The sequence below is a fragment of the Paramisgurnus dabryanus genome, chromosome 9, assembly GCF_030506205.2.
Source record: "Paramisgurnus dabryanus chromosome 9, PD_genome_1.1, whole genome shotgun sequence".
In the NCBI taxonomy this organism is placed as follows: domain Eukaryota; kingdom Metazoa; phylum Chordata; class Actinopteri; order Cypriniformes; family Cobitidae; genus Paramisgurnus; species Paramisgurnus dabryanus.
The window spans coordinates 6,189,863-6,209,496 of NC_133345.1; the positions used below are offsets into that span (position 1 = coordinate 6,189,863).

The 19,634-nt window shown below is 48.3% G+C and overlaps 60 non-coding genes and 21 pseudogenes across 60 annotated transcripts in view; all 81 read left to right on the top strand.

Annotated features, from left to right (window-relative positions):
• Positions 1–98: 98 nt before the first annotated feature.
• On the top strand, positions 99–217 carry LOC135722626 (5S ribosomal RNA). The gene has a single exon (XR_010522355.1). It is a non-coding gene; the product is annotated as a 5S ribosomal RNA (ribosomal RNA).
• A 126-nt stretch (positions 218–343) lies between these two features.
• LOC135722627 (5S ribosomal RNA) lies at positions 344–462 on the top strand. The gene has a single exon (XR_010522356.1). It is a non-coding gene; the product is annotated as a 5S ribosomal RNA (ribosomal RNA).
• Positions 463–587: 125 nt separating this feature from the next.
• Positions 588–706, top strand: LOC135722628 (5S ribosomal RNA). The gene has a single exon (XR_010522357.1). It is a non-coding gene; the product is annotated as a 5S ribosomal RNA (ribosomal RNA).
• A 126-nt stretch (positions 707–832) lies between these two features.
• Positions 833–951, top strand: LOC135724108 (5S ribosomal RNA). Its single transcript, XR_010523781.1, has one exon. It is a non-coding gene; the product is annotated as a 5S ribosomal RNA (ribosomal RNA).
• Positions 952–1,076: 125 nt separating this feature from the next.
• On the top strand, positions 1,077–1,195 carry LOC135722629 (5S ribosomal RNA). The gene has a single exon (XR_010522358.1). It is a non-coding gene; the product is annotated as a 5S ribosomal RNA (ribosomal RNA).
• Positions 1,196–1,320: 125 nt separating this feature from the next.
• LOC135722630 (5S ribosomal RNA) lies at positions 1,321–1,439 on the top strand. The gene has a single exon (XR_010522359.1). It is a non-coding gene; the product is annotated as a 5S ribosomal RNA (ribosomal RNA).
• A 131-nt stretch (positions 1,440–1,570) lies between these two features.
• On the top strand, positions 1,571–1,689 carry LOC135724840 (5S ribosomal RNA). Its single transcript, XR_010524496.1, has one exon. It is a non-coding gene; the product is annotated as a 5S ribosomal RNA (ribosomal RNA).
• Positions 1,690–1,809: 120 nt separating this feature from the next.
• On the top strand, positions 1,810–1,928 carry LOC135726606 (5S ribosomal RNA; annotated as a pseudogene).
• Positions 1,929–2,053: 125 nt separating this feature from the next.
• Positions 2,054–2,172, top strand: LOC135725658 (5S ribosomal RNA; annotated as a pseudogene).
• Positions 2,173–2,292: 120 nt separating this feature from the next.
• LOC135726376 (5S ribosomal RNA) lies at positions 2,293–2,411 on the top strand (annotated as a pseudogene).
• A 125-nt stretch (positions 2,412–2,536) lies between these two features.
• LOC135722631 (5S ribosomal RNA) lies at positions 2,537–2,655 on the top strand. The gene has a single exon (XR_010522360.1). It is a non-coding gene; the product is annotated as a 5S ribosomal RNA (ribosomal RNA).
• Positions 2,656–2,780: 125 nt separating this feature from the next.
• Positions 2,781–2,899, top strand: LOC135725905 (5S ribosomal RNA; annotated as a pseudogene).
• Positions 2,900–3,019: 120 nt separating this feature from the next.
• Positions 3,020–3,138, top strand: LOC135725409 (5S ribosomal RNA; annotated as a pseudogene).
• A 125-nt stretch (positions 3,139–3,263) lies between these two features.
• LOC135723414 (5S ribosomal RNA) lies at positions 3,264–3,382 on the top strand. Its single transcript, XR_010523119.1, has one exon. It is a non-coding gene; the product is annotated as a 5S ribosomal RNA (ribosomal RNA).
• Positions 3,383–3,507: 125 nt separating this feature from the next.
• On the top strand, positions 3,508–3,626 carry LOC135723622 (5S ribosomal RNA). Its single transcript, XR_010523317.1, has one exon. It is a non-coding gene; the product is annotated as a 5S ribosomal RNA (ribosomal RNA).
• Positions 3,627–3,752: 126 nt separating this feature from the next.
• Positions 3,753–3,871, top strand: LOC135722633 (5S ribosomal RNA). The gene has a single exon (XR_010522362.1). It is a non-coding gene; the product is annotated as a 5S ribosomal RNA (ribosomal RNA).
• A 125-nt stretch (positions 3,872–3,996) lies between these two features.
• Positions 3,997–4,115, top strand: LOC135722634 (5S ribosomal RNA). The gene has a single exon (XR_010522363.1). It is a non-coding gene; the product is annotated as a 5S ribosomal RNA (ribosomal RNA).
• A 126-nt stretch (positions 4,116–4,241) lies between these two features.
• LOC135724110 (5S ribosomal RNA) lies at positions 4,242–4,360 on the top strand. The gene has a single exon (XR_010523783.1). It is a non-coding gene; the product is annotated as a 5S ribosomal RNA (ribosomal RNA).
• A 131-nt stretch (positions 4,361–4,491) lies between these two features.
• LOC135723844 (5S ribosomal RNA) lies at positions 4,492–4,610 on the top strand. Its single transcript, XR_010523529.1, has one exon. It is a non-coding gene; the product is annotated as a 5S ribosomal RNA (ribosomal RNA).
• A 126-nt stretch (positions 4,611–4,736) lies between these two features.
• Positions 4,737–4,855, top strand: LOC135724841 (5S ribosomal RNA). Its single transcript, XR_010524497.1, has one exon. It is a non-coding gene; the product is annotated as a 5S ribosomal RNA (ribosomal RNA).
• Positions 4,856–4,975: 120 nt separating this feature from the next.
• LOC135726607 (5S ribosomal RNA) lies at positions 4,976–5,094 on the top strand (annotated as a pseudogene).
• Positions 5,095–5,219: 125 nt separating this feature from the next.
• LOC135725113 (5S ribosomal RNA) lies at positions 5,220–5,338 on the top strand. Its single transcript, XR_010524762.1, has one exon. It is a non-coding gene; the product is annotated as a 5S ribosomal RNA (ribosomal RNA).
• Positions 5,339–5,463: 125 nt separating this feature from the next.
• Positions 5,464–5,582, top strand: LOC135724842 (5S ribosomal RNA). The gene has a single exon (XR_010524498.1). It is a non-coding gene; the product is annotated as a 5S ribosomal RNA (ribosomal RNA).
• A 120-nt stretch (positions 5,583–5,702) lies between these two features.
• On the top strand, positions 5,703–5,821 carry LOC135726608 (5S ribosomal RNA; annotated as a pseudogene).
• A 125-nt stretch (positions 5,822–5,946) lies between these two features.
• LOC135725910 (5S ribosomal RNA) lies at positions 5,947–6,065 on the top strand (annotated as a pseudogene).
• A 120-nt stretch (positions 6,066–6,185) lies between these two features.
• On the top strand, positions 6,186–6,304 carry LOC135725410 (5S ribosomal RNA; annotated as a pseudogene).
• A 125-nt stretch (positions 6,305–6,429) lies between these two features.
• On the top strand, positions 6,430–6,548 carry LOC135722635 (5S ribosomal RNA). The gene has a single exon (XR_010522364.1). It is a non-coding gene; the product is annotated as a 5S ribosomal RNA (ribosomal RNA).
• A 125-nt stretch (positions 6,549–6,673) lies between these two features.
• On the top strand, positions 6,674–6,792 carry LOC135722636 (5S ribosomal RNA). The gene has a single exon (XR_010522365.1). It is a non-coding gene; the product is annotated as a 5S ribosomal RNA (ribosomal RNA).
• A 126-nt stretch (positions 6,793–6,918) lies between these two features.
• On the top strand, positions 6,919–7,037 carry LOC135722638 (5S ribosomal RNA). Its single transcript, XR_010522366.1, has one exon. It is a non-coding gene; the product is annotated as a 5S ribosomal RNA (ribosomal RNA).
• Positions 7,038–7,162: 125 nt separating this feature from the next.
• LOC135724367 (5S ribosomal RNA) lies at positions 7,163–7,281 on the top strand. Its single transcript, XR_010524034.1, has one exon. It is a non-coding gene; the product is annotated as a 5S ribosomal RNA (ribosomal RNA).
• A 126-nt stretch (positions 7,282–7,407) lies between these two features.
• LOC135724111 (5S ribosomal RNA) lies at positions 7,408–7,526 on the top strand. The gene has a single exon (XR_010523784.1). It is a non-coding gene; the product is annotated as a 5S ribosomal RNA (ribosomal RNA).
• Positions 7,527–7,651: 125 nt separating this feature from the next.
• On the top strand, positions 7,652–7,770 carry LOC135722639 (5S ribosomal RNA). The gene has a single exon (XR_010522367.1). It is a non-coding gene; the product is annotated as a 5S ribosomal RNA (ribosomal RNA).
• A 125-nt stretch (positions 7,771–7,895) lies between these two features.
• LOC135724284 (5S ribosomal RNA) lies at positions 7,896–8,014 on the top strand. The gene has a single exon (XR_010523952.1). It is a non-coding gene; the product is annotated as a 5S ribosomal RNA (ribosomal RNA).
• A 127-nt stretch (positions 8,015–8,141) lies between these two features.
• Positions 8,142–8,260, top strand: LOC135724843 (5S ribosomal RNA). Its single transcript, XR_010524499.1, has one exon. It is a non-coding gene; the product is annotated as a 5S ribosomal RNA (ribosomal RNA).
• A 120-nt stretch (positions 8,261–8,380) lies between these two features.
• Positions 8,381–8,499, top strand: LOC135726609 (5S ribosomal RNA; annotated as a pseudogene).
• Positions 8,500–8,624: 125 nt separating this feature from the next.
• On the top strand, positions 8,625–8,743 carry LOC135725115 (5S ribosomal RNA). Its single transcript, XR_010524764.1, has one exon. It is a non-coding gene; the product is annotated as a 5S ribosomal RNA (ribosomal RNA).
• A 125-nt stretch (positions 8,744–8,868) lies between these two features.
• LOC135724844 (5S ribosomal RNA) lies at positions 8,869–8,987 on the top strand. Its single transcript, XR_010524500.1, has one exon. It is a non-coding gene; the product is annotated as a 5S ribosomal RNA (ribosomal RNA).
• A 120-nt stretch (positions 8,988–9,107) lies between these two features.
• Positions 9,108–9,226, top strand: LOC135726109 (5S ribosomal RNA; annotated as a pseudogene).
• A 125-nt stretch (positions 9,227–9,351) lies between these two features.
• On the top strand, positions 9,352–9,470 carry LOC135722640 (5S ribosomal RNA). The gene has a single exon (XR_010522368.1). It is a non-coding gene; the product is annotated as a 5S ribosomal RNA (ribosomal RNA).
• Positions 9,471–9,596: 126 nt separating this feature from the next.
• Positions 9,597–9,715, top strand: LOC135723589 (5S ribosomal RNA). The gene has a single exon (XR_010523286.1). It is a non-coding gene; the product is annotated as a 5S ribosomal RNA (ribosomal RNA).
• A 125-nt stretch (positions 9,716–9,840) lies between these two features.
• Positions 9,841–9,959, top strand: LOC135722641 (5S ribosomal RNA). The gene has a single exon (XR_010522369.1). It is a non-coding gene; the product is annotated as a 5S ribosomal RNA (ribosomal RNA).
• Positions 9,960–10,085: 126 nt separating this feature from the next.
• LOC135724112 (5S ribosomal RNA) lies at positions 10,086–10,204 on the top strand. The gene has a single exon (XR_010523785.1). It is a non-coding gene; the product is annotated as a 5S ribosomal RNA (ribosomal RNA).
• Positions 10,205–10,329: 125 nt separating this feature from the next.
• LOC135722642 (5S ribosomal RNA) lies at positions 10,330–10,448 on the top strand. The gene has a single exon (XR_010522370.1). It is a non-coding gene; the product is annotated as a 5S ribosomal RNA (ribosomal RNA).
• A 125-nt stretch (positions 10,449–10,573) lies between these two features.
• Positions 10,574–10,692, top strand: LOC135722643 (5S ribosomal RNA). Its single transcript, XR_010522371.1, has one exon. It is a non-coding gene; the product is annotated as a 5S ribosomal RNA (ribosomal RNA).
• A 125-nt stretch (positions 10,693–10,817) lies between these two features.
• LOC135724845 (5S ribosomal RNA) lies at positions 10,818–10,936 on the top strand. The gene has a single exon (XR_010524501.1). It is a non-coding gene; the product is annotated as a 5S ribosomal RNA (ribosomal RNA).
• Positions 10,937–11,056: 120 nt separating this feature from the next.
• LOC135726377 (5S ribosomal RNA) lies at positions 11,057–11,175 on the top strand (annotated as a pseudogene).
• Positions 11,176–11,300: 125 nt separating this feature from the next.
• Positions 11,301–11,419, top strand: LOC135722645 (5S ribosomal RNA). The gene has a single exon (XR_010522373.1). It is a non-coding gene; the product is annotated as a 5S ribosomal RNA (ribosomal RNA).
• A 126-nt stretch (positions 11,420–11,545) lies between these two features.
• On the top strand, positions 11,546–11,664 carry LOC135724847 (5S ribosomal RNA). Its single transcript, XR_010524503.1, has one exon. It is a non-coding gene; the product is annotated as a 5S ribosomal RNA (ribosomal RNA).
• Positions 11,665–11,784: 120 nt separating this feature from the next.
• Positions 11,785–11,903, top strand: LOC135725411 (5S ribosomal RNA; annotated as a pseudogene).
• Positions 11,904–12,028: 125 nt separating this feature from the next.
• Positions 12,029–12,147, top strand: LOC135722646 (5S ribosomal RNA). Its single transcript, XR_010522374.1, has one exon. It is a non-coding gene; the product is annotated as a 5S ribosomal RNA (ribosomal RNA).
• A 126-nt stretch (positions 12,148–12,273) lies between these two features.
• LOC135722647 (5S ribosomal RNA) lies at positions 12,274–12,392 on the top strand. Its single transcript, XR_010522375.1, has one exon. It is a non-coding gene; the product is annotated as a 5S ribosomal RNA (ribosomal RNA).
• A 125-nt stretch (positions 12,393–12,517) lies between these two features.
• On the top strand, positions 12,518–12,636 carry LOC135722648 (5S ribosomal RNA). Its single transcript, XR_010522376.1, has one exon. It is a non-coding gene; the product is annotated as a 5S ribosomal RNA (ribosomal RNA).
• A 125-nt stretch (positions 12,637–12,761) lies between these two features.
• Positions 12,762–12,880, top strand: LOC135724114 (5S ribosomal RNA). Its single transcript, XR_010523786.1, has one exon. It is a non-coding gene; the product is annotated as a 5S ribosomal RNA (ribosomal RNA).
• A 125-nt stretch (positions 12,881–13,005) lies between these two features.
• On the top strand, positions 13,006–13,124 carry LOC135722649 (5S ribosomal RNA). Its single transcript, XR_010522377.1, has one exon. It is a non-coding gene; the product is annotated as a 5S ribosomal RNA (ribosomal RNA).
• A 125-nt stretch (positions 13,125–13,249) lies between these two features.
• Positions 13,250–13,368, top strand: LOC135722650 (5S ribosomal RNA). The gene has a single exon (XR_010522378.1). It is a non-coding gene; the product is annotated as a 5S ribosomal RNA (ribosomal RNA).
• Positions 13,369–13,498: 130 nt separating this feature from the next.
• LOC135725943 (5S ribosomal RNA) lies at positions 13,499–13,617 on the top strand (annotated as a pseudogene).
• Positions 13,618–13,737: 120 nt separating this feature from the next.
• Positions 13,738–13,856, top strand: LOC135726612 (5S ribosomal RNA; annotated as a pseudogene).
• Positions 13,857–13,981: 125 nt separating this feature from the next.
• LOC135722651 (5S ribosomal RNA) lies at positions 13,982–14,100 on the top strand. Its single transcript, XR_010522379.1, has one exon. It is a non-coding gene; the product is annotated as a 5S ribosomal RNA (ribosomal RNA).
• Positions 14,101–14,229: 129 nt separating this feature from the next.
• LOC135724848 (5S ribosomal RNA) lies at positions 14,230–14,348 on the top strand. The gene has a single exon (XR_010524504.1). It is a non-coding gene; the product is annotated as a 5S ribosomal RNA (ribosomal RNA).
• A 120-nt stretch (positions 14,349–14,468) lies between these two features.
• LOC135726613 (5S ribosomal RNA) lies at positions 14,469–14,587 on the top strand (annotated as a pseudogene).
• Positions 14,588–14,712: 125 nt separating this feature from the next.
• On the top strand, positions 14,713–14,831 carry LOC135723927 (5S ribosomal RNA). Its single transcript, XR_010523606.1, has one exon. It is a non-coding gene; the product is annotated as a 5S ribosomal RNA (ribosomal RNA).
• Positions 14,832–14,951: 120 nt separating this feature from the next.
• Positions 14,952–15,070, top strand: LOC135726378 (5S ribosomal RNA; annotated as a pseudogene).
• A 125-nt stretch (positions 15,071–15,195) lies between these two features.
• LOC135722652 (5S ribosomal RNA) lies at positions 15,196–15,314 on the top strand. Its single transcript, XR_010522380.1, has one exon. It is a non-coding gene; the product is annotated as a 5S ribosomal RNA (ribosomal RNA).
• Positions 15,315–15,440: 126 nt separating this feature from the next.
• On the top strand, positions 15,441–15,559 carry LOC135725766 (5S ribosomal RNA; annotated as a pseudogene).
• A 120-nt stretch (positions 15,560–15,679) lies between these two features.
• LOC135725412 (5S ribosomal RNA) lies at positions 15,680–15,798 on the top strand (annotated as a pseudogene).
• Positions 15,799–15,923: 125 nt separating this feature from the next.
• Positions 15,924–16,042, top strand: LOC135723415 (5S ribosomal RNA). The gene has a single exon (XR_010523120.1). It is a non-coding gene; the product is annotated as a 5S ribosomal RNA (ribosomal RNA).
• A 125-nt stretch (positions 16,043–16,167) lies between these two features.
• LOC135723623 (5S ribosomal RNA) lies at positions 16,168–16,286 on the top strand. The gene has a single exon (XR_010523318.1). It is a non-coding gene; the product is annotated as a 5S ribosomal RNA (ribosomal RNA).
• Positions 16,287–16,412: 126 nt separating this feature from the next.
• Positions 16,413–16,531, top strand: LOC135722654 (5S ribosomal RNA). The gene has a single exon (XR_010522381.1). It is a non-coding gene; the product is annotated as a 5S ribosomal RNA (ribosomal RNA).
• A 125-nt stretch (positions 16,532–16,656) lies between these two features.
• On the top strand, positions 16,657–16,775 carry LOC135722655 (5S ribosomal RNA). Its single transcript, XR_010522382.1, has one exon. It is a non-coding gene; the product is annotated as a 5S ribosomal RNA (ribosomal RNA).
• A 126-nt stretch (positions 16,776–16,901) lies between these two features.
• LOC135724115 (5S ribosomal RNA) lies at positions 16,902–17,020 on the top strand. Its single transcript, XR_010523787.1, has one exon. It is a non-coding gene; the product is annotated as a 5S ribosomal RNA (ribosomal RNA).
• A 125-nt stretch (positions 17,021–17,145) lies between these two features.
• Positions 17,146–17,264, top strand: LOC135722657 (5S ribosomal RNA). Its single transcript, XR_010522384.1, has one exon. It is a non-coding gene; the product is annotated as a 5S ribosomal RNA (ribosomal RNA).
• A 125-nt stretch (positions 17,265–17,389) lies between these two features.
• Positions 17,390–17,508, top strand: LOC135722658 (5S ribosomal RNA). The gene has a single exon (XR_010522385.1). It is a non-coding gene; the product is annotated as a 5S ribosomal RNA (ribosomal RNA).
• A 130-nt stretch (positions 17,509–17,638) lies between these two features.
• LOC135722659 (5S ribosomal RNA) lies at positions 17,639–17,757 on the top strand. Its single transcript, XR_010522386.1, has one exon. It is a non-coding gene; the product is annotated as a 5S ribosomal RNA (ribosomal RNA).
• Positions 17,758–17,883: 126 nt separating this feature from the next.
• On the top strand, positions 17,884–18,002 carry LOC135724849 (5S ribosomal RNA). The gene has a single exon (XR_010524505.1). It is a non-coding gene; the product is annotated as a 5S ribosomal RNA (ribosomal RNA).
• A 120-nt stretch (positions 18,003–18,122) lies between these two features.
• LOC135726614 (5S ribosomal RNA) lies at positions 18,123–18,241 on the top strand (annotated as a pseudogene).
• A 125-nt stretch (positions 18,242–18,366) lies between these two features.
• Positions 18,367–18,485, top strand: LOC135725116 (5S ribosomal RNA). The gene has a single exon (XR_010524765.1). It is a non-coding gene; the product is annotated as a 5S ribosomal RNA (ribosomal RNA).
• A 125-nt stretch (positions 18,486–18,610) lies between these two features.
• On the top strand, positions 18,611–18,729 carry LOC135724851 (5S ribosomal RNA). The gene has a single exon (XR_010524506.1). It is a non-coding gene; the product is annotated as a 5S ribosomal RNA (ribosomal RNA).
• A 120-nt stretch (positions 18,730–18,849) lies between these two features.
• LOC135726388 (5S ribosomal RNA) lies at positions 18,850–18,968 on the top strand (annotated as a pseudogene).
• A 125-nt stretch (positions 18,969–19,093) lies between these two features.
• Positions 19,094–19,212, top strand: LOC135722660 (5S ribosomal RNA). Its single transcript, XR_010522387.1, has one exon. It is a non-coding gene; the product is annotated as a 5S ribosomal RNA (ribosomal RNA).
• A 126-nt stretch (positions 19,213–19,338) lies between these two features.
• LOC135755261 (5S ribosomal RNA) lies at positions 19,339–19,457 on the top strand. Its single transcript, XR_010535175.1, has one exon. It is a non-coding gene; the product is annotated as a 5S ribosomal RNA (ribosomal RNA).
• A 125-nt stretch (positions 19,458–19,582) lies between these two features.
• LOC135756121 (5S ribosomal RNA) overlaps positions 19,583–19,634 on the top strand; it is a 119-nt gene continuing 67 nt past the window's right edge. The window contains exon 1 of the ribosomal RNA XR_012337496.1: positions 19,583–19,634. This exon is cut by the window's right edge and continues 67 nt beyond it. This is a non-coding gene — a ribosomal RNA (5S ribosomal RNA).

The window sequence follows — 19,634 nt, forward strand, 5'->3', positions numbered from 1 at the left end:
CATTTTTTCCCATGAATGCGTTCTTTCTGTAAGCGTTCACTGATGTCATGGCGTTGCCACATAAGTCTTGAAGTGTCTCTCGATTCGAGTCGGCACTCGCTTACGGCCACACCACCCTGAGCACGCCCGCTCTCGTCTGATCTCGGAAGCCAAGCAGGGTCGGGCCTGGTTAGTACTTGGATGGGAGACCGCCTGGGAATACCAGGTGCTGTAAGCATTTAATTAATTAATAATTTTTTTTATGTCATTTTTTCCCATGAATGCGTCCTTTCTGTAACCATTTACCGATGTCATTGCGTTGCCACATTAGCCTTTAAGTGTCTCTCGAATCGAGTCAGCACTCGCTTACGGCCACACCACCCTGAGCACGCCCGCTCTCGTCTGATCTCGGAAGCCAAGCAGGGTCGGGCCTGGTTAGTACTTGGATGGGAGACCGCCTGGGAATACCAGGTGCTGTAAGCATTTAATTAATTAATTATTTTTTTATGTCATTTTTTCCCATGAATGCGACCTTTCTGTAAGCGTTCACTGATGTCATGGCGTTGCCACATAAGTCTTGAAGTGTCTATCGAAGCGAGTCAGCACTCGCTTACGGCCACACCACCCTGAGCACGCCCGCTCTCGTCTGATCTCGGAAGCCAAGCAGGGTCGGGCCTGGTTAGTACTTGGATGGGAGACCGCCTGGGAATACCAGGTGCTGTAAGCATTTAATTAATTAATTATTTTTTTTATGTCATTTTTTCCCATGAATGCGTCCTTTCTGTAACCATTTACCGATGTCATTGCGTTGCCACATTAGCCTTGAAGTGTCTCTTGAATCGAGTCAGCACTCGCTTACGGCCACACCACCCTGAGCACGCCCGTTCTCGTCTGATCTCGTAAGCCAAGCAGGGTCGGGCCTGGTTAGTACTTGGATGGGAGACCGCCTGGGAATACCAGGTGCTGTAAGCATTTAATTAATTAATTATTTTTTTATGTCATTTTTTCCCATGAATGCGATCTTTCTGTAAGTGTTCACCGATGTCATGGCGTTGCCACATAAGTCTTGAAGTGTCTATCGAAGCGAGTCAGCACTCGCTTACGGCCACACCACCCTGAGCACGCCCGCTCTCGTCTGATCTCGGAAGCCAAGCAGGGTCGGGCCTGGTTAGTACTTGGATGGGAGACCGCCTGGGAATACCAGGTGCTGTAAGCATTTAATTAATTAAATATTTATTTATGTCATATTTTCCCATGAATGCGTCCTTTCTGTAACCATTTACCGATGTCATTGCGTTGCCACATTAGCCTTGAAGTGTCTCTCGAATCGAGTCAGCACTCGCTTACGGCCACACCACCCTGAGCACGCCCGCTCTCGTCTGATCTCGGAAGCCAAGCAGGGTCGGGCCTGGTTAGTACTTGGATGGGAGACCGCCTGGGAATACCAGGTGCTGTAAGCATTTAATTAATTAATTATTTATTTTTTTTTATGTCATTTTTTCCCATGAATGCGTCCTTTCTGTAACCATTTACCGATGTCATTGCGTTGCCACATTAGCCTTGAAGTGTCTCTCGAATCGAGTCAGCACTCGTTTACGGCCACACCACCCTGAGCACGCCCGCTCTCGTCTGATCTCGGAAGCCAAGCAGGGTCGGGCCTGGTTAGTACTTGGATGGGAGACCGCCTGGGAATACCTGGTGCTGTAAGAATTAAATTAATTAATTATTTATGTCATTTTTCCCATGAATGCGTCCTTTCTGTAAGCGTTCTCCCATGGCATGGCGTTGCCACATTAGTTTTGAAGTGTCTCTCGAATCAAGTCAGCACTCGCTTACGGCCACGCCACCCTGAGCACGCCCGCTCTCGTCTGATCTCGTAAGCCAAGCAGGGTCGGGCCTGGTTAGTACTTGGATGGGAGACCGCCTGGGAATACCAGGTGCTCTAAGCATTTAATTAATTAATTATTTTTTTATGTCATTTTTTCCCATGAATGCGATCTTTCTGTAAGCGTTCACTGATGTCATGGCGTTGCCACATAAGTCTTGAAGTGTCTATCGAAGCGAGTCAGCACTCGCTTACGGCCACACCACCCTGAGCACGCCCGCTCTCGTCTGATCTTGGAAGCCAAGCAGGGTCGGGCCTGGTTAGTACTTGGATGGGAGACCGCCTGGGAATACCTGGTGCTGTAAGAATTTAATTAATTAATTTTTTATGTCATTTTTCCCATGAATGCGTCCTTTCTGTAAGCGTTCTCCCATGGCATGCCGTTGCCACATTAGTTTTGAAGTGTCTCTCGAATCAAGTCAGCACTCGCTTGCGGCCATGCCACCCTGAGCACGCCCGCTCTCGTCTGATCTCGTAAGCCAAGCAGGGTCGGGCCTGGTTAGTACTTGGATGGGAGACCGCCTGGGAATACCAGGTGCTCTAAGCATTTAATTAATTAATTATTTTTTTATGTCATTTTTTCCCATGAATGCGATCTTTCTGTAAGCGTTCACTGATGTCATGGCGTTGCCACATAAGTCTTGAAGTGTCTATCGAAGCGAGTCAGCACTCGCTTACGGCCACACCACCCTGAGCACGCCCGCTCTCGTCTGATCTCGGAAGCCAAGCAGGGTCGGGCCTGGTTAGTACTTGGATGGGAGACCGCCTGGGAATACCAGGTGCTGTAAGCATTTAATTAATTAATTATTTTTTTATGTCATTTTTTCCCATGAATGCGTCCTTTCTGTAACCATTTACCGATGTCATTGCGTTGCCACATTAGCCTTGAAGTGTCTCTCGAATCGAGTCAGCACTCGTTTACGGCCACACCACCCTGAGCACGCCCGCTCTCGTCTGATTTCGGAAGCCAAGCAGGGTCGGGCCTGGTTAGTACTTGGATGGGAGACCGCCTGGGAATACCTGGTGCTGTAAGAATTTAATTAATTAATTTTTTATGTCATTTTTCCCATGAATGCGTCCTTTCTGTAAGCGTTCTCCCATGGCATGCCGTTGCCACATTAGTTTTGAAGTGTCTCTCGAATCAAGTCCGCACTCGCTTACGGCCACACCACCCTGAGCACGCCCGCTCTCGTCTGATCTCGGAAGCCAAGCAGGGTCGGGCCTGGTTAGTACTTGGATGGGAGATTGCCTGGGAATACCAGGTGCTGTAAGCATTTAATTAATTAAATATTTATTTATGTCATTTTTTCCCATGAATGCGTTCTTTCTGTAAGCGTTCACTGATGTCATGGCGTTGCCACATAAGTCTTGAAGTGTCTGTCGATTCGAGTCGGCACTCGCTTACGGCCACACCACCCTGAGCACGCCCGCTCTCGTCTGATCTCGGAAGCCAAGCAGGGTCGGGCCTGGTTAGTACCTGGATGGGAGACCGCCTGGGAATACCAGGTGCTGTAAGCATTTAATTAATTAAATATTTATTTATGTCATATTTTCCCATGAATGCGTCCTTTCTGTAAGCGTTCTCCCATTGCATGGCGTTGCCACATTAGTTTTGAAGTGTCTCTCGAATCAAGTCTGCACTCGCTTACGGCCACACCACCCTGAGCACGCCCGCTCTCGTCTGATCTCGGAAGCCAAGCAGGGTCGGGCCTGGTTAGTACTTGGATGGGAGACCGCCTGGGAATACCAGGCGCTGTAAGCATTTAATTAATTAATAATTTTTTTTATGTCATTTTTTCCCATGAATGCGTCCTTTCTGTAACCATTTACCGATGTCATTGCGTTGCCACATTAGCCTTGAAGTGTCTCTCGAATCGAGTCAGCACTCGCTTACGGCCACACCACCCTGAGCACGCCCGCTCTCGTCTGATCTCGGAAGCCAAGCAGGGTCGGGCCTGGTTAGTACTTGGATGGGAGACCGCCTGGGAATACCAGGTGCTGTAAGCATTTAATTAATTAATTATTTTTTTATGTCATTTTTTCCCATGAATGCGACCTTTCTGTAAGCGTTCACTGATGTCATGGCGTTGCCACATAAGTCTTGAAGTGTCTATCGAAGCGAGTCAGCACTCGCTTACGGCCACACCACCCTGAGCACGCCCGCTCTCGTCTGATCTCGGAAGCCAAGCAGGGTCGGGCCTGGTTAGTACTTGGATGGGAGACCGCCTGGGAATACCAGGTGCTGTAAGCATTTAATTAATTAATTATTTTTTTTATGTCATTTTTTCCCATGAATGCGTCCTTTCTGTAACCATTTACCGATGTCATTGCGTTGCCACATTAGCCTTGAAGTGTCTCTCGAATCGAGTCAGCACTCGCTTACGGCCACACCACCCTGAGCACGCCCGTTCTCGTCTGATCTCGTAAGCCAAGCAGGGTCGGGCCTGGTTAGTACTTGGATGGGAGACCGCCTGGGAATACCAGGTGCTGTAAGCATTTAATTAATTAATTATTTTTTTTTTTTTATGTCATTTTTTCCCATGAATGCGTCCTTTCTGTAACCATTTACCGATGTCATTGCGTTGCCACATTAGCCTTGAAGTGTCTCTCGAATCGAGTCAGCACTCGCTTACGGCCACACCACCCTGAGCACGCCCGCTCTCGTCTGATCTTGGAAGCCAAGCAGGGTCGGGCCTGGTTAGTACTTGGATGGGAGACCGCCTGGGAATACCAGGTGCTGTAAGCATTTAATTAATTAATTATTTTTTTTATGTCATTTTTTCCCATGAATGCGTTCTTTCTGTAACCATTTACCGATGTCATTGCGTTGCCACATTAGCCTTGAAGTGTCTCTCGAATCGAGTCAGCACTCGTTTACGGCCACACCACCCTGAGCACGCCCGCTCTCGTCTGATCTCGGAAGCCAAGCAGGGTCGGGCCTGGTTAGTACTTGGATGGGAGACCGCCTGGGAATACCTGGTGCTGTAAGAATTAAATTAATTAATTATTTATGTCATTTTTCCCATGAATGCGTCCTTTCTGTAAGCGTTCTCCCATGGCATGGCGTTGCCACATTAGTTTTGAAGTGTCTCTCGAATCAAGTCAGCACTCGCTTACGGCCACGCCACCCTGAGCACGCCCGCTCTCGTCTGATCTCGTAAGCCAAGCAGGGTCGGGCCTGGTTAGTACTTGGATGGGAGACCGCCTGGGAATACCAGGTGCTCTAAGCATTTAATTAATTAATTATTTTTTTATGTCATTTTTTCCCATGAATGCGATCTTTCTGTAAGCGTTCACTGATGTCATGGCGTTGCCACATAAGTCTTGAAGTGTCTATCGAAGCGAGTCAGCACTCGCTTACGGCCACACCACCCTGAGCACGCCCGCTCTCGTCTGATGTCGGAAGCCAAGCAGGGTCGGGCCTGGTTAGTACTTGGATGGGAGACCGCCTGGGAATACCAGGTGCTGTAAGCATTTAATTAATTAAATATTTATTTATGTCATATTTTCCCATGAATGCGTCCTTTCTGTAACCATTTACCGATGTCATTGCGTTGCCACATTAGCCTTGAAGTGTCTCTCGAATCGAGTCAGCACTCGTTTACGGCCACACCACCCTGAGCACGCCCGCTCTCGTCTGATCTCGGAAGCCAAGCAGGGTCGGGCCTGGTTAGTACTTGGATGGGAGACCGCCTGGGAATACCTGGTGCTGTAAGAATTAAATTAATTAATTATTTATGTCATTTTTCCCATGAATGCGTCCTTTCTGTAAGCGTTCTCCCATGGCATGGCGTTGCCACATTAGTTTTGAAGTGTCTCTCGAATCAAGTCAGCACTCGCTTACGGCCACGCCACCCTGAGCACGCCCGCTCTCGTCTGATCTCGTAAGCCAAGCAGGGTCGGGCCTGGTTAGTACTTGGATGGGAGACCGCCTGGGAATACCAGGTGCTCTAAGCATTTAATTAATTAATTATTTTTTTATGTCATTTTTTCCCATGAATGCGATCTTTCTGTAAGCGTTCACTGATGTCATGGCGTTGCCACATAAGTCTTGAAGTGTCTATCGAAGCGAGTCAGCACTCGCTTACGGCCACACCACCCTGAGCACGCCCGCTCTCGTCTGATCTCGGAAGCCAAGCAGGGTCGGGCCTGGTTAGTACTTGGATGAGAGACCGCCTGGGAATACCTGGTGCTGTAAGAATTTAATTAATTAATTTTTTATGTCATTTTTCCCATGAATGCGTCCTTTCTGTAAGCGTTCTCCCATGGCATGCCGTTGCCACATTAGTTTTGAAGTGTCTCTCGAATCAAGTCCGCACTCGCTTACGGCCACACCACCCTGAGCACGCCCGCTCTCGTCTGATCTCGGAAGCCAAGCAGGGTCGGGCCTGGTTAGTACTTGGATGGGAGATTGCCTGGGAATACCAGGTGCTGTAAGCATTTAATTAATTAAATATTTATTTATGTCATTTTTTCCCATGAATGCGTTCTTTCTGTAAGCGTTCACTGATGTCATGGCGTTGCCACATAAGTCTTGAAGTGTCTGTCGATTCGAGTCGGCACTCGCTTACGGCCACACCACCCTGAGCACGCCCGCTCTCGTCTGATCTCGGAAGCCAAGCAGGGTCGGGCCTGGTTAGTACTTGGATGGGAGACCGCCTGGGAATACCAGGTGCTGTAAGCATTTAATTAATTAAATATTTATTTATGTCATATTTTCCCATGAATGCGTCCTTTCTGTAAGCGTTCTCCCATGGCATGGCGTTGCCACATTAGTTTTGAAGTGTCTCTCGAATCAAGTCTGCACTCGCTTACGGCCACACCACCCTGAGCACGCCCGCTCTCGTCTGATCTCGGAAGCCAAGCAGGGTCGGGCCTGGTTAGTACTTGGATGGGAGACCGCCTGGGAATACCAGGTGCTGTAAGCATTTAATTAATTAATATTTTTTTTTATGTCATTTTTTCCCATGAATGCGTCCTTTCTGTAACCATTTACCGATGTCATTGCGTTGCCACATTAGCCTTGAAGTGTCTCTCGAATCGAGTCAGCACTCGCTTACGGCCACACCACCCTGAGCACGCCCGCTCTCGTCTGATCTCGGAAGCCAAGCAGGGTCGGGCCTGGTTAGTACTTGGATGGGAGACCGCCTGGGAATACCAGGTGCTGTAAGCATTTAATTAATTAATTATTTTTTTATGTCATTTTTTCCCATGAATGCGACCTTTCTGTAAGCGTTCACTGATGTCATGGCGTTGCCACATAAGTCTTGAAGTGTCTATCGAAGCGAGTCAGCACTCGCTTACGGCCACACCACCCTGAGCACGGCCGCTCTCGTCTGATCTCGGAAGCCAAGCAGGGTCGGGCCTGGTTAGTACTTGGATGGGAGACCGCCTGGGAATACCAGGTGCTGTAAGCATTTAATTAATTAATAATTTTTTTTATGTCATTTTTTCCCATGAATGCGTCCTTTCTGTAACCATTTACCGATGTCATTGCGTTGCCACATTAGCCTTGAAGTGTCTCTCGAATCGAGTCAGCACTCGCTTACGGCCACACCACCCTGAGCACGCCCGTTCTCGTCTGATCTCGTAAGCCAAGCAGGGTCGGGCCTGGTTAGTACTTGGATGGGAGACCGCCTGGGAATACCAGGTGCTGTAAGCATTTAATTAATTAATTATTTTTTTATGTCATTTTTTCCCATGAATGCGATCTTTCTGTAAGCGTTCACCGATGTCATGGCGTTGCCACATAAGTCTTGAAGTGTCTATCGAAGCGAGTCAGCACTCGCTTACGGCCACACCACCCTGAGCACGCCCGCTCTCGTCTGATCTCGGAAGCCAAGCAGGGTCGGGCCTGGTTAGTACTTGGATGGGAGACCGCCTGGGAATACCAGGTGCTGTAAGCATTTAATTAATTAAATATTTATTTATGTCATATTTTCCCATGAATGCGTCCTTTCTGTAACCATTTACCGATGTCATTGCGTTGCCACATTAGCCTTGAAGTGTCTCTCGAATCGAGTCAGCACTCGCTTACGGCCACACCACCCTGAGCACGCCCGCTCTCGTCTGATCTCGGAAGCCAAGCAGGATCGGGCCTGGTTAGTACTTGGATGGGAGACCGCCTGGGAATACCAGGTGCTGTAAGCATTTAATTAATTAATTATTTTTTTTTATGTCATTTTTTCCCATGAATGCGTTCTTTCTGTAACCATTTACCGATGTCATTGCGTTGCCACATTAGCCTTGAAGTGTCTCTCGAATCGAGTCAGCACTCGTTTACGGCCACACCACCCTGAGCACGCCCGCTCTCGTCTGATCTCGGAAGCCAAGCAGGGTCGGGCCTGGTTAGTACTTGGATGGGAGACCGCCTGGGAATACCTGGTGCTGTAAGAATTGAATTAATTAATTATTTATGTCATTTTTCCCATGAATGCGTCCTTTCTGTAAGCGTTCTCCCATGGCATGGCGTTGCCACATTAGTTTTGAAGTGTCTCTCGAATCAAGTCAGCACTCGCTTACGGCCACGCCACCCTGAGCACGCCCGCTCTCGTCTGATCTCGTAAGCCAAGCAGGGTCGGGCCTGGTTAGTACTTGGATGGGAGACCGCCTGGGAATACCAGGTGCTCTAAGCATTTAATTAATTAATTATTTTTTTATGTCATTTTTTCCCATGAATGCGATCTTTCTGTAAGCGTTCACTGATGTCATGGCGTTGCCACATAAGTCTTGAAGTGTCTATCGAAGCGAGTCAGCACTCGCTTACGGCCACACCACCCTGAGCACGCCCGCTCTCGTCTGATGTCGGAAGCCAAGCAGGGTCGGGCCTGGTTAGTACTTGGATGGGAGACCGCCTGGGAATACCAGGTGCTGTAAGCATTTAATTAATTAAATATTTATTTATGTCATATTTTCCCATGAATGCGTCCTTTCTGTAACCATTTACCGATGTCATTGCGTTGCCACATTAGCCTTGAAGTGTCTCTCGAATCGAGTCAGCACTCGTTTACGGCCACACCACCCTGAGCACGCCCGCTCTCGTCTGATCTCGGAAGCCAAGCAGGGTCGGGCCTGGTTAGTACTTGGATGGGAGACCGCCTGGGAATACCTGGTGCTGTAAGAATTAAATTAATTAATTATTTATGTCATTTTTCCCATGAATGCGTCCTTTCTGTAAGCGTTCTCCCATGGCATGGCGTTGCCACATTAGTTTTGAAGTGTCTCTCGAATCAAGTCAGCACTCGCTTACGGCCATGCCACCCTGAGCACGCCCGCTCTCGTCTGATCTCGTAAGCCAAGCAGGGTCGGGCCTGGTTAGTACTTGGATGGGAGACCGCCTGGGAATACCAGGTGCTCTAAGCATTTAATTAATTAATTATTTTTTTATGTCATTTTTTCCCATGAATGCGTCCTTTCTGTAAGCGTTCTCCCATGGCATGGCGTTGCCACATTAGTTTTGAAGTGTCTCTCGAATCAAGTCTGCACTCGCTTACGGCCACACCACCCTGAGCACGCCCGCTCTCGTCTGATCTCGGAAGCCAAGCAGGGTCGGGCCTGGTTAGTACTTGGATGGGAGACCGCCTGGGAATACCAGGTGCTGTAAGCATTTAATTAATTAATAATTTTTTTTATGTCATTTTTTCCCATGAATGCGTCCTTTCTGTAACCATTTACCGATGTCATTGCGTTGCCACATTAGCCTTGAAGTGTCTCTCGAATCGAGTCAGCACTCGCTTACGGCCACACCACCCTGAGCACGCCCGCTCTCGTCTGATCTCGGAAGCCAAGCAGGGTCGGGCCTGGTTAGTACTTGGATGGGAGACCGCCTGGGAATACCAGGTGCTGTAAGTATTTAATTAATTAATTATTTTTTTATGTCATTTTTTCCCATGAATGCGACCTTTCTGTAAGCGTTCACTGATGTCATGGCGTTGCCACATAAGTCTTGAAGTGTCTATCGAAGCGAGTCAGCACTCGCTTACGGCCACACCACCCTGAGCACGCCCGCTCTCGTCTGATCTCGGAAGCCAAGCAGGGTCGGGCCTGGTTAGTACTTGGATGGGAGACCGCCTGGGAATACCAGGTGCTGTAAGCATTTAATTAATTAATTATTTTTTTTATGTCATTTTTTCCCATGAATGCGTCCTTTCTGTAACCATTTACCGATGTCATTGCGTTGCCACATTAGCCTTGAAGTGTCTCTCGAATCGAGACAGCACTCGCTTACGGCCACACCACCCTGAGCACGCCCGTTCTCGTCTGATCTCGTAAGCCAAGCAGGGTCGGGCCTGGTTAGTACTTGGATGGGAGACCGCCTGGGAATACCAGGTGCTGTAAGCATTTAATTAATTAATTATTTTTTTATGTCATTTTTTCCCATGAATGCGATCTTTCTGTAAGCGTTCACCGATGTCATGGCGTTGCCACATAAGTCTTGAAGTGTCTATCGAAGCGAGTCAGCACTCGCTTACGGCCACACCACCCTGAGCACGCCCGCTCTCGTCTGATCTCGGAAGCCAAGCAGGGTCGGGCCTGGTTAGTACTTGGATGGGAGACCGCCTGGGAATACCAGGTGCTGTAAGCATTTAATTAATTAAATATTTATTTATGTCATATTTTCCCATGAATGCGTCCTTTCTGTAACCATTTACCGATGTCATTGCGTTGCCACATTAGCCTTGAAGTGTCTCTCGAATCGAGTCAGCACTCGCTTACGGCCACACCACCCTGAGCACGCCCGCTCTCGTCTGATCTCGGAAGCCAAGCAGGGTCGGGCCTGGTTAGTACTTGGATGGGAGACCGCCTGGGAATACCAGGTGCTGTAAGCATTTAATTAATTAATTATTTTTTTATGTCATTTTTTCCCATGAATGCGTCCTTTCTGTAACCATTTACCGATGTCATTGCGTTGCCACATTAGCCTTGAAGTGTCTCTCGAATCGAGTCAGCACTCGTTTACGGCCACACCACCCTGAGCACGCCCGCTCTCGTCTGATCTCGGAAGCCAAGCAGGGTCGGGCCTGGTTAGTACTTGGATGGGAGACCGCCTGGGAATACCTGGTGCTGTAAGAATTAAATTAATTAATTATTTATGTCATTTTTCCCATGAATGCGTCCTTTCTGTAAGCGTTCTCCCATGGCATGGCGTTGCCACATTAGTTTTGAAGTGTCTCTCGAATCAAGTCAGCACTCGCTTGCGGCCATGCCACCCTGAGCACGCCCGCTCTCGTCTGATCTCGTAAGCCAAGCAGGGTCGGGCCTGGTTAGTACTTGGATGGGAGACCGCCTGGGAATACCAGGTGCTCTAAGCATTTAATTAATTAATTATTTTTTTATGTCATTTTTTCCCATGAATGCGATCTTTCTGTAAGCGTTCACTGATGTCATGGCGTTGCCACATAAGTCTTGAAGTGTCTATCGAAGCGAGTCAGCACTCGCTTACGGCCACACCACCCTGAGCACGCCCGCTCTCGTCTGATCTCGGAAGCCAAGCAGGGTCGGGCCTGGTTAGTACTTGGATGGGAGACCGCCTGGGAATACCAGGTGCTGTAAGCATTTAATTAATTAATTATTTTTTTTATGTCATTTTTTCCCATGAATGCGTCATTTCTGTAACCATTTACCGATGTCATTGCGTTGCCACATTAGCCTTGAAGTGTCTCTCGAATCGAGTCAGCACTCGTTTACGGCCACACCACCCTGAGCACGCCCGCTCTCGTCTGATCTCGGAAGCCAAGCAGGGTCGGGCCTGGTTAGTACTTGGATGGGAGACCGCCTGGGAATACCTGGTGCTGTAAGAATTTAATTAATTAATTTTTTATGTCATTTTTCCCATGAATGCGTCCTTTCTGTAAGCGTTCTCCCATGGCATGCCGTTGCCACATTAGTTTTGAAGTGTCTCTCGAATCAAGTCCGCACTCGCTTACGGCCACACCACCCTGAGCACGCCCGCTCTCGTCTGATCTCGGAAGCCAAGCAGGGTCGGGCCTGGTTAGTACTTGGATGGGAGATTGCCTGGGAATACCAGGTGCTGTAAGCATTTAATTAATTAAATATTTATTTATGTCATTTTTTCCCATGAATGCGTTCTTTCTGTAAGCGTTCACTGATGTCATGGCGTTGCCACATAAGTCTTGAAGTGTCTCTCGATTCGAGTCGGCACTCGCTTACGGCCACACCACCCTGAGCACGCCCGCTCTCGTCTGATCTCGGAAGCCAAGCAGGGTCGGGCCTGGTTAGTACTTGGATGGGAGACCGCCTGGGAATACCAGGTGCTGTAAGCATTTAATTAATTAATAATTTTTTTTATGTCATTTTTTCCCATGAATGCGTCCTTTCTGTAACCATTTACCGATGTCATTGCGTTGCCACATTAGCCTTTAAGTGTCTCTCGAATTGAGTCAGCACTCGCTTACGGCCACACCACCCTGAGCACGCCCGCTCTCGTCTGATCTCGGAAGCCAAGCAGGGTCGGGCCTGGTTAGTACTTGGATGGGAGACCGCCTGGGAATACCAGGTGCTGTAAGCATTTAATTAATTAATTATTTTTTTATGTCATTTTTTCCCATGAATGCGACCTTTCTGTAAGCGTTCACTGATGTCATGGCGTTGCCACATAAGTCTTGAAGTGTCTATCGAAGCGAGTCAGCACTCGCTTACGGCCACACCACCCTGAGCACGCCCGCTCTCGTCTGATCTCGGAAGCCAAGCAGGGTCGGGCCTGGTTAGTACTTGGATGGGAGACCGCCTGGGAATACCAGGTGCTGTAAGCATTTAATTAATTAATTATTTTTTTATGTCATTTTTTCCCATGAATGCGTCCTTTCTGTAACCATTTACCGATGTCATTGCGTTGCCACATTAGCCTTGAAGTGTCTCTTGAATCGAGTCAGCACTCGCTTACGGCCACACCACCCTGAGCACGCCCGTTCTCGTCTGATCTCGTAAGCCAAGCAGGGTCGGGCCTGGTTAGTACTTGGATGGGAGACCGCCTGGGAATACCAGGTGCTGTAAGCATTTAATTAATTAATTATTTTTTTATGTCATTTTTTCCCATGAATGCGATCTTTCTGTAAGTGTTCACCGATGTCATGGCGTTGCCACATAAGTCTTGAAGTGTCTATCGAAGCGAGTCAGCACTCGCTTACGGCCACACCACCCTGAGCACGCCCGCTCTCGTCTGATCTCGGAAGCCAAGCAGGGTCGGGCCTGGTTAGTACTTGGATGGGAGACCGCCTGGGAATACCAGGTGCTGTAAGCATTTAATTAATTAAATATTTATTTATGTCATATTTTCCCATGAATGCGTCCTTTCTGTAACCATTTACCGATGTCATTGCGTTGCCACATTAGCCTTGAAGTGTCTCTCGAATCGAGTCAGCACTCGCTTACGGCCACACCACCCTGAGCACGCCCGCTCTCGTCTGATCTCGGAAGCCAAGCAGGGTCGGGCCTGGTTAGTACTTGGATGGGAGACCGCCTGGGAATACCAGGTGCTGTAAGCATTTAATTAATTAATTATTTTTTTTTTTTATGTCATTTTTTCCCATGAATGCGTCCTTTCTGTAACCATTTACCGATGTCATTGCGTTGCCACATTAGCCTTGAAGTGTCTCTCGAATCGAGTCAGCACTCGTTTACGGCCACACCACCCTGAGCACGCCCGCTCTCGTCTGATCTCGGAAGCCAAGCATGGTCGGGCCTGGTTAGTACTTGGATGGGAGACCGCCTGGGAATACCTGGTGCTGTAAGAATTAAATTAATTAATTATTTATGTCATTTTTCCCATGAATGCGTCCTTTCTGTAAGCGTTCTCCCATGGCATGGCGTTGCCACATTAGTTTTGAAGTGTCTCTCGAATCAAGTCAGCACTCGCTTACGGCCACGCCACCCTGAGCACGCCCGCTCTCGTCTGATCTCGTAAGCCAAGCAGGGTCGGGCCTGGTTAGTACTTGGATGGGAGACCGCCTGGGAATACCAGGTGCTCTAAGCATTTAATTAATTAATTATTTTTTTATGTCATTTTTTCCCATGAATGCGTCCTTTCTGTAACCATTTACCGATGTCATTGCGTTGCCACATTAGCCTTGAAGTGTCTCTCGAATCGAGTCAGCACTCGCTTACGGCCACACCACCCTGAGCACGCCCGCTCTCGTCTGATCTCGGAAGCCAAGCAGGGTCGGGCCTGGTTAGTACTTGGATGGGAGACCGCCTGGGAATACCAGGTGCTGTAAGCATTTAATTAATTAATTATTTTTTTTTTTATGTCATTTTTTCCCATGAATGCGTCCTTTCTGTAACCATTTACCGATGTCATTGCGTTGCCACATTAGCCTTGAAGTGTCTCTCGAATCGAGTCAGCACTCGTTTACGGCCACACCACCCTGAGCACGCCCGCTCTCGTCTGATCTCGGAAGCCAAGCAGGGTCGGGCCTGGTTAGTACTTGGATGGGAGACCGCCTGGGAATACCTGGTGCTGTAAGAATTAAATTAATTAATTATTTATGTCATTTTTCCCATGAATGCGTCCTTTCTGTAAGCGTTCTCCCATGGCATGGCGTTGCCACATTAGTTTTGAAGTGTCTCTCGAATCAAGTCAGCACTCGCTTACGGCCACGCCACCCTGAGCACGCCCGCTCTCGTCTGATCTCGTAAGCCAAGCAGGGTCGGGCCTGGTTAGTACTTGGATGGGAGACCGCCTGGGAATACCAGGTGCTCTAAGCATTTAATTAATTAATTATTTTTTTATGTCATTTTTTCCCATGAATGCGATCTTTCTGTAAGCGTTCACTGATGTCATGGCGTTGCCACATAAGTCTTGAAGTGTCTATCGAAGCGAGTCAGCACTCGCTTACGGCCACACCACCCTGAGCACGCCCGCTCTCGTCTGATCTCGGAAGCCAAGCAGGGTCGGGCCTGGTTAGTACTTGGATGGGAGACCGCCTGGGAATACCTGGTGCTGTAAGAATTTAATTAATTAATTTTTTATGTCATTTTTCCCATGAATGCGTCCTTTCTGTAAGCGTTCTCCCATGGCATGCCGTTGCCACATTAGTTTTGAAGTGTCTCTCGAATCAAGTCAGCACTCGCTTGCGGCCATGCCACCCTGAGCACGCCCGCTCTCGTCTGATCTCGTAAGCCAAGCAGGGTCGGGCCTGGTTAGTACTTGGATGGGAGACCGCCTGGGAATACCAGGTGCTCTAAGCATTTAATTAATTAATTATTTTTTTATGTCATTTTTTCCCATGAATGCGATCTTTCTGTAAGCGTTCACTGATGTCATGGCGTTGCCACATAAGTCTTGAAGTGTCTATCGAAGCGAGTCAGCACTCGCTTACGGCCACACCACCCTGAGCACGCCCGCTCTCGTCTGATCTCGGAAGCCAAGCAGGGTCGGGCCTGGTTAGTACTTGGATGGGAGACCGCCTGGGAATACCAGGTGCTGTAAGCATTTAATTAATTAATTATTTTTTTTATGTCATTTTTTCCCATGAATGCGTCCTTTCTGTAACCATTTACCGATGTCATTGCGTTGCCACATTAGCCTTGAAGTGTCTCTCGAATCGAGTCAGCACTCGTTTACGGCCACACCACCCTGAGCACGCCCGCTCTCGTCTGATCTCGGAAGCCAAGCAGGGTCGGGCCTGGTTAGTACTTGGATGGGATACCGCCTGGGAATACCTGGTGCTGTAAGAATTTAATTAATTAATTTTTTATGTCATTTTTCCCATGAATGCGTCCTTTCTGTAAGCGTTCTCCCATGGCATGCCGTTGCCACATTAGTTTTGAAGTGTCTCTCGAATCAAGTCCGCACTCGCTTACGGCCACACCACCCTGAGCACGCCCGCTCTCGTCTGATCTCGGAAGCCAAGCAGGGTCGGGCCTGGTTAGTACTTGGATGGGAGATTGCCTGGGAATACCAGGTGCTGTAAGCATTTAATTAATTAAATATTTATTTATGTCATTTTTTCCCATGAATGCGTTCTTTCTGTAAGCGTTCACTGATGTCATGGCGTTGCCACATAAGTCTTGAAGTGTCTGTCGATTCGAGTCGGCACTCGCTTACGGCCACACCACCCTGAGCACGCCCGCTCTCGTCTGATCTCGGAAGCCAAGCAGGGTCGGGCCTGGTTAGTACCTGGATGGGAGACCGCCTGGGAATACCAGGTGCTGTAAGCATTTAATTAATTAAATATTTATTTATGTCATATTTTCCCATGAATGCGTCCTTTCTGTAAGCGTTCTCCCATTGCATGGCGTTGCCACATTAGTTTTGAAGTGTCTCTCGAATCAAGTCTGCACTCGCTTACGGCCACACCACCCTGAGCACGCCCGCTCTCGTCTGATCTCGGAAGCCAAGCAGGGTCGGGCCTGGTTAGTACTTGGATGGGAGACCGCCTGGGAATACCAGGCGCTGTAAGCATTTAATTAATTAATAATTTTTTTTATGTCATTTTTTCCCATGAATGCGTCCTTTCTGTAACCATTTACCGATGTCATTGCGTTGCCACATTAGCCTTGAAGTGTCTCTCGAATCGAGTCAGCACTCGCTTACGGCCACACCACCCTGAGCACGCCCGCTCTCGTCTGATCTCGGAAGCCAAGCAGGGTCGGGCCTGGTTAGTACTTGGATGGGAGACCGCCTGGGAATACCAGGTGCTGTAAGCATTTAATTAATTAATTATTTTTTTATGTCATTTTTTCCCATGAATGCGACCTTTCTGTAAGCGTTCACTGATGTCATGGCGTTGCCACATAAGTCTTGAAGTGTCTATCGAAGCGAGTCAGCACTCGCTTACGGCCACACCACCCTGAGCACGCCCGCTCTCGTCTGATCTCGGAAGCCAAGCAGGGTCGGGCCTGGTTAGTACTTGGATGGGAGACCGCCTGGGAATACCAGGTGCTGTAAGCATTTAATTAATTAATTATTTTTTTAATGTCATTTTTTCCCATGAATGCGTCCTTTCTGTAACCATTTACCGATGTCATTGCGTTGCCACATTAGCCTTGAAGTGTCTCTCGAATCGAGTCAGCACTCGCTTACGGCCACACCACCCTGAGCACGCCCGTTCTCGTCTGATCTCGTAAGCCAAGCAGGGTCGGGCCTGGTTAGTACTTGGATGGGAGACCGCCTGGGAATACCAGGTGCTGTAAGCATTTAATTAATTAATTATTTTTTTATGTCATTTTTTCCCATGAATGCGATCTTTCTGTAAGTGTTCACCGATGTCATGGCGTTGCCACATAAGTCTTGAAGTGTCTATCGAAGCGAGTCAGCACTCGCTTACGGCCACACCACCCTGAGCACGCCCGCTCTCGTCTGATCTCGGAAGCCAAGCAGGGTCGGGCCTGGTTAGTACTTGGATGGGAGACCGCCTGGGAATACCAGGTGCTGTAAGCATTTAATTAATTAAATATTTATTTATGTCATATTTTCCCATGAATGCGTCCTTTCTGTAACCATTTACCGATGTCATTGCGTTGCCACATTAGCCTTGAAGTGTCTCTCGAATCGAGTCAGCACTCGCTTACGGCCACACCACCCTGAGCACGCCCGCTCTCGTCTGATCTCGGAAGCCAAGCAGGGTCGGGCCTGGTTAGTACTTGGATGGGAGACCGCCTGGGAATACCAGGTGCTGTAAGCATTTAATTAATTAATTATTTTTTTTTTTTATGTCATTTTTTCCCATGAATGCGTCCTTTCTGTAACCATTTACCGATGTCATTGCGTTGCCACATTAGCCTTGAAGTGTCTCTCGAATCGAGTCAGCACTCGCTTACGGCCACACCACCCTGAGCACGCCCGCTCTCGTCTGATCTCGGAAGCCAAGCAGGGTCGGGCCTGGTTAGTACTTGGATGGGAGACCGCCTGGGAATACCAGGTGCTGTAAGCATTTAATTAATTAATTATTTTTTTTATGTCATTTTTTCCCATGAATGCGTTCTTTCTGTAACCATTTACCGATGTCATTGCGTTGCCACATTAGCCTTGAAGTGTCTCTCGAATCGAGTCAGCACTCGTTTACGGCCACACCACCCTGAGCACGCCCGCTCTCGTCTGATCTCGGAAGCCAAGCAGGGTCGGGCCTGGTTAGTACTTGGATGGGAGACCGCCTGGGAATACCTGGTGCTGTAAGAATTAAATTAATTAATTATTTATGTCATTTTTCCCATGAATGCGTCCTTTCTGTAAGCGTTCTCCCATGGCATGGCGTTGCCACATTAGTTTTGAAGTGTCTCTCGAATCAAGTCAGCACTCGCTTACGGCCACGCCACCCTGAGCACGCCCGCTCTCGTCTGATCTCGTAAGCCAAGCAGGGTCGGGCCTGGTTAGTACTTGGATGGGAGACCGCCTGGGAATACCAGGTGCTCTAAGCATTTAATTAATTAATTATTTTTTTATGTCATTTTTTCCCATGAATGCGATCTTTCTGTAAGCGTTCACTGATGTCATGGCGTTGCCACATAAGTCTTGAAGTGTCTATCGAAGCGAGTCAGCACTCGCTTACGGCCACACCACCCTGAGCACGCCCGCTCTCGTCTGATGTCGGAAGCCAAGCAGGGTCGGGCCTGGTTAGTACTTGGATGGGAGACCGCCTGGGAATACCAGGTGCTGTAAGCATTTAATTAATTAAATATTTATTTATGTCATATTTTCCCATGAATGCGTCCTTTCTGTAACCATTTACCGATGTCATTGCGTTGCCACATTAGCCTTGAAGTGTCTCTCGAATCGAGTCAGCACTCGTTTACGGCCACACCACCCTGAGCACGCCCGCTCTCGTCTGATCTCGGAAGCCAAGCAGGGTCGGGCCTGGTTAGTACTTGGATGGGAGACCGCCTGGGAATACCTGGTGCTGTAAGAATTAAATTAATTAATTATTTATGTCATTTTTCCCATGAATGCGTCCTTTCTGTAAGCGTTCTCCCATGGCATGGCGTTGCCACATTAGTTTTGAAGTGTCTCTCGAATCAAGTCAGCACTCGCTTATGGCCACGCCACCCTGAGCACGCCCGCTCTCGTCTGATCTCGTAAGCCAAGCAGGGTCGGGCCTGGTTAGTACTTGGATGGGAGACCGCCTGGGAATACCAGGTGCTCTAAGCATTTAATTAATTAATTATTTTTTTATGTCATTTTTTCCCATGAATGCGTCCTTTCTGTAAGCGTTCTCCCATGGCATGGCGTTGCCACATTAGTTTTGAAGTGTCTCTCGGATCAAGTCTGCACTCGCTTACGGCCACACCACCCTGAGCACGCCCGCTCTCGTCTGATCTCGGAAGCCAAGCAGGGTCGGGCCTGGTTAGTACTTGGATGGGAGACCGCCTGGGAATACCAGGTGCTGTAAGCATTTAATTAATTAATAATTTTTTTTATGTCATTTTTTCCCATGAATGCGTCCTTTCTGTAACCATTTACCGATGTCATTGCGTTGCCACATTAGCCTTAAAGTGTCTCTCGAATCGAGTCAGCACTCGCTTACGGCCACACCACCCTGAGCACGCCCGCTCTCGTCTGATCTCGGAAGCCAAGCAGGGTCGGGCCTGGTTAGTACTTGGATGGGAGACCGCCTGGGAATACCAGGTGCTGTAAGCATTTAATTAATTAATTATTTTTTTATGTCATTTTTTCCCATGAATGCGACCTTTCTGTAAGCGTTCACTGATGTCATGGCGTTGCCACATAAGTCTTGAAGTGTCTATCGAAGCGAGTCAGCACTCGCTTACGGCCACACCACCCTGAGCACGCCCGCTCTCGTCTGATCTCGGAAGC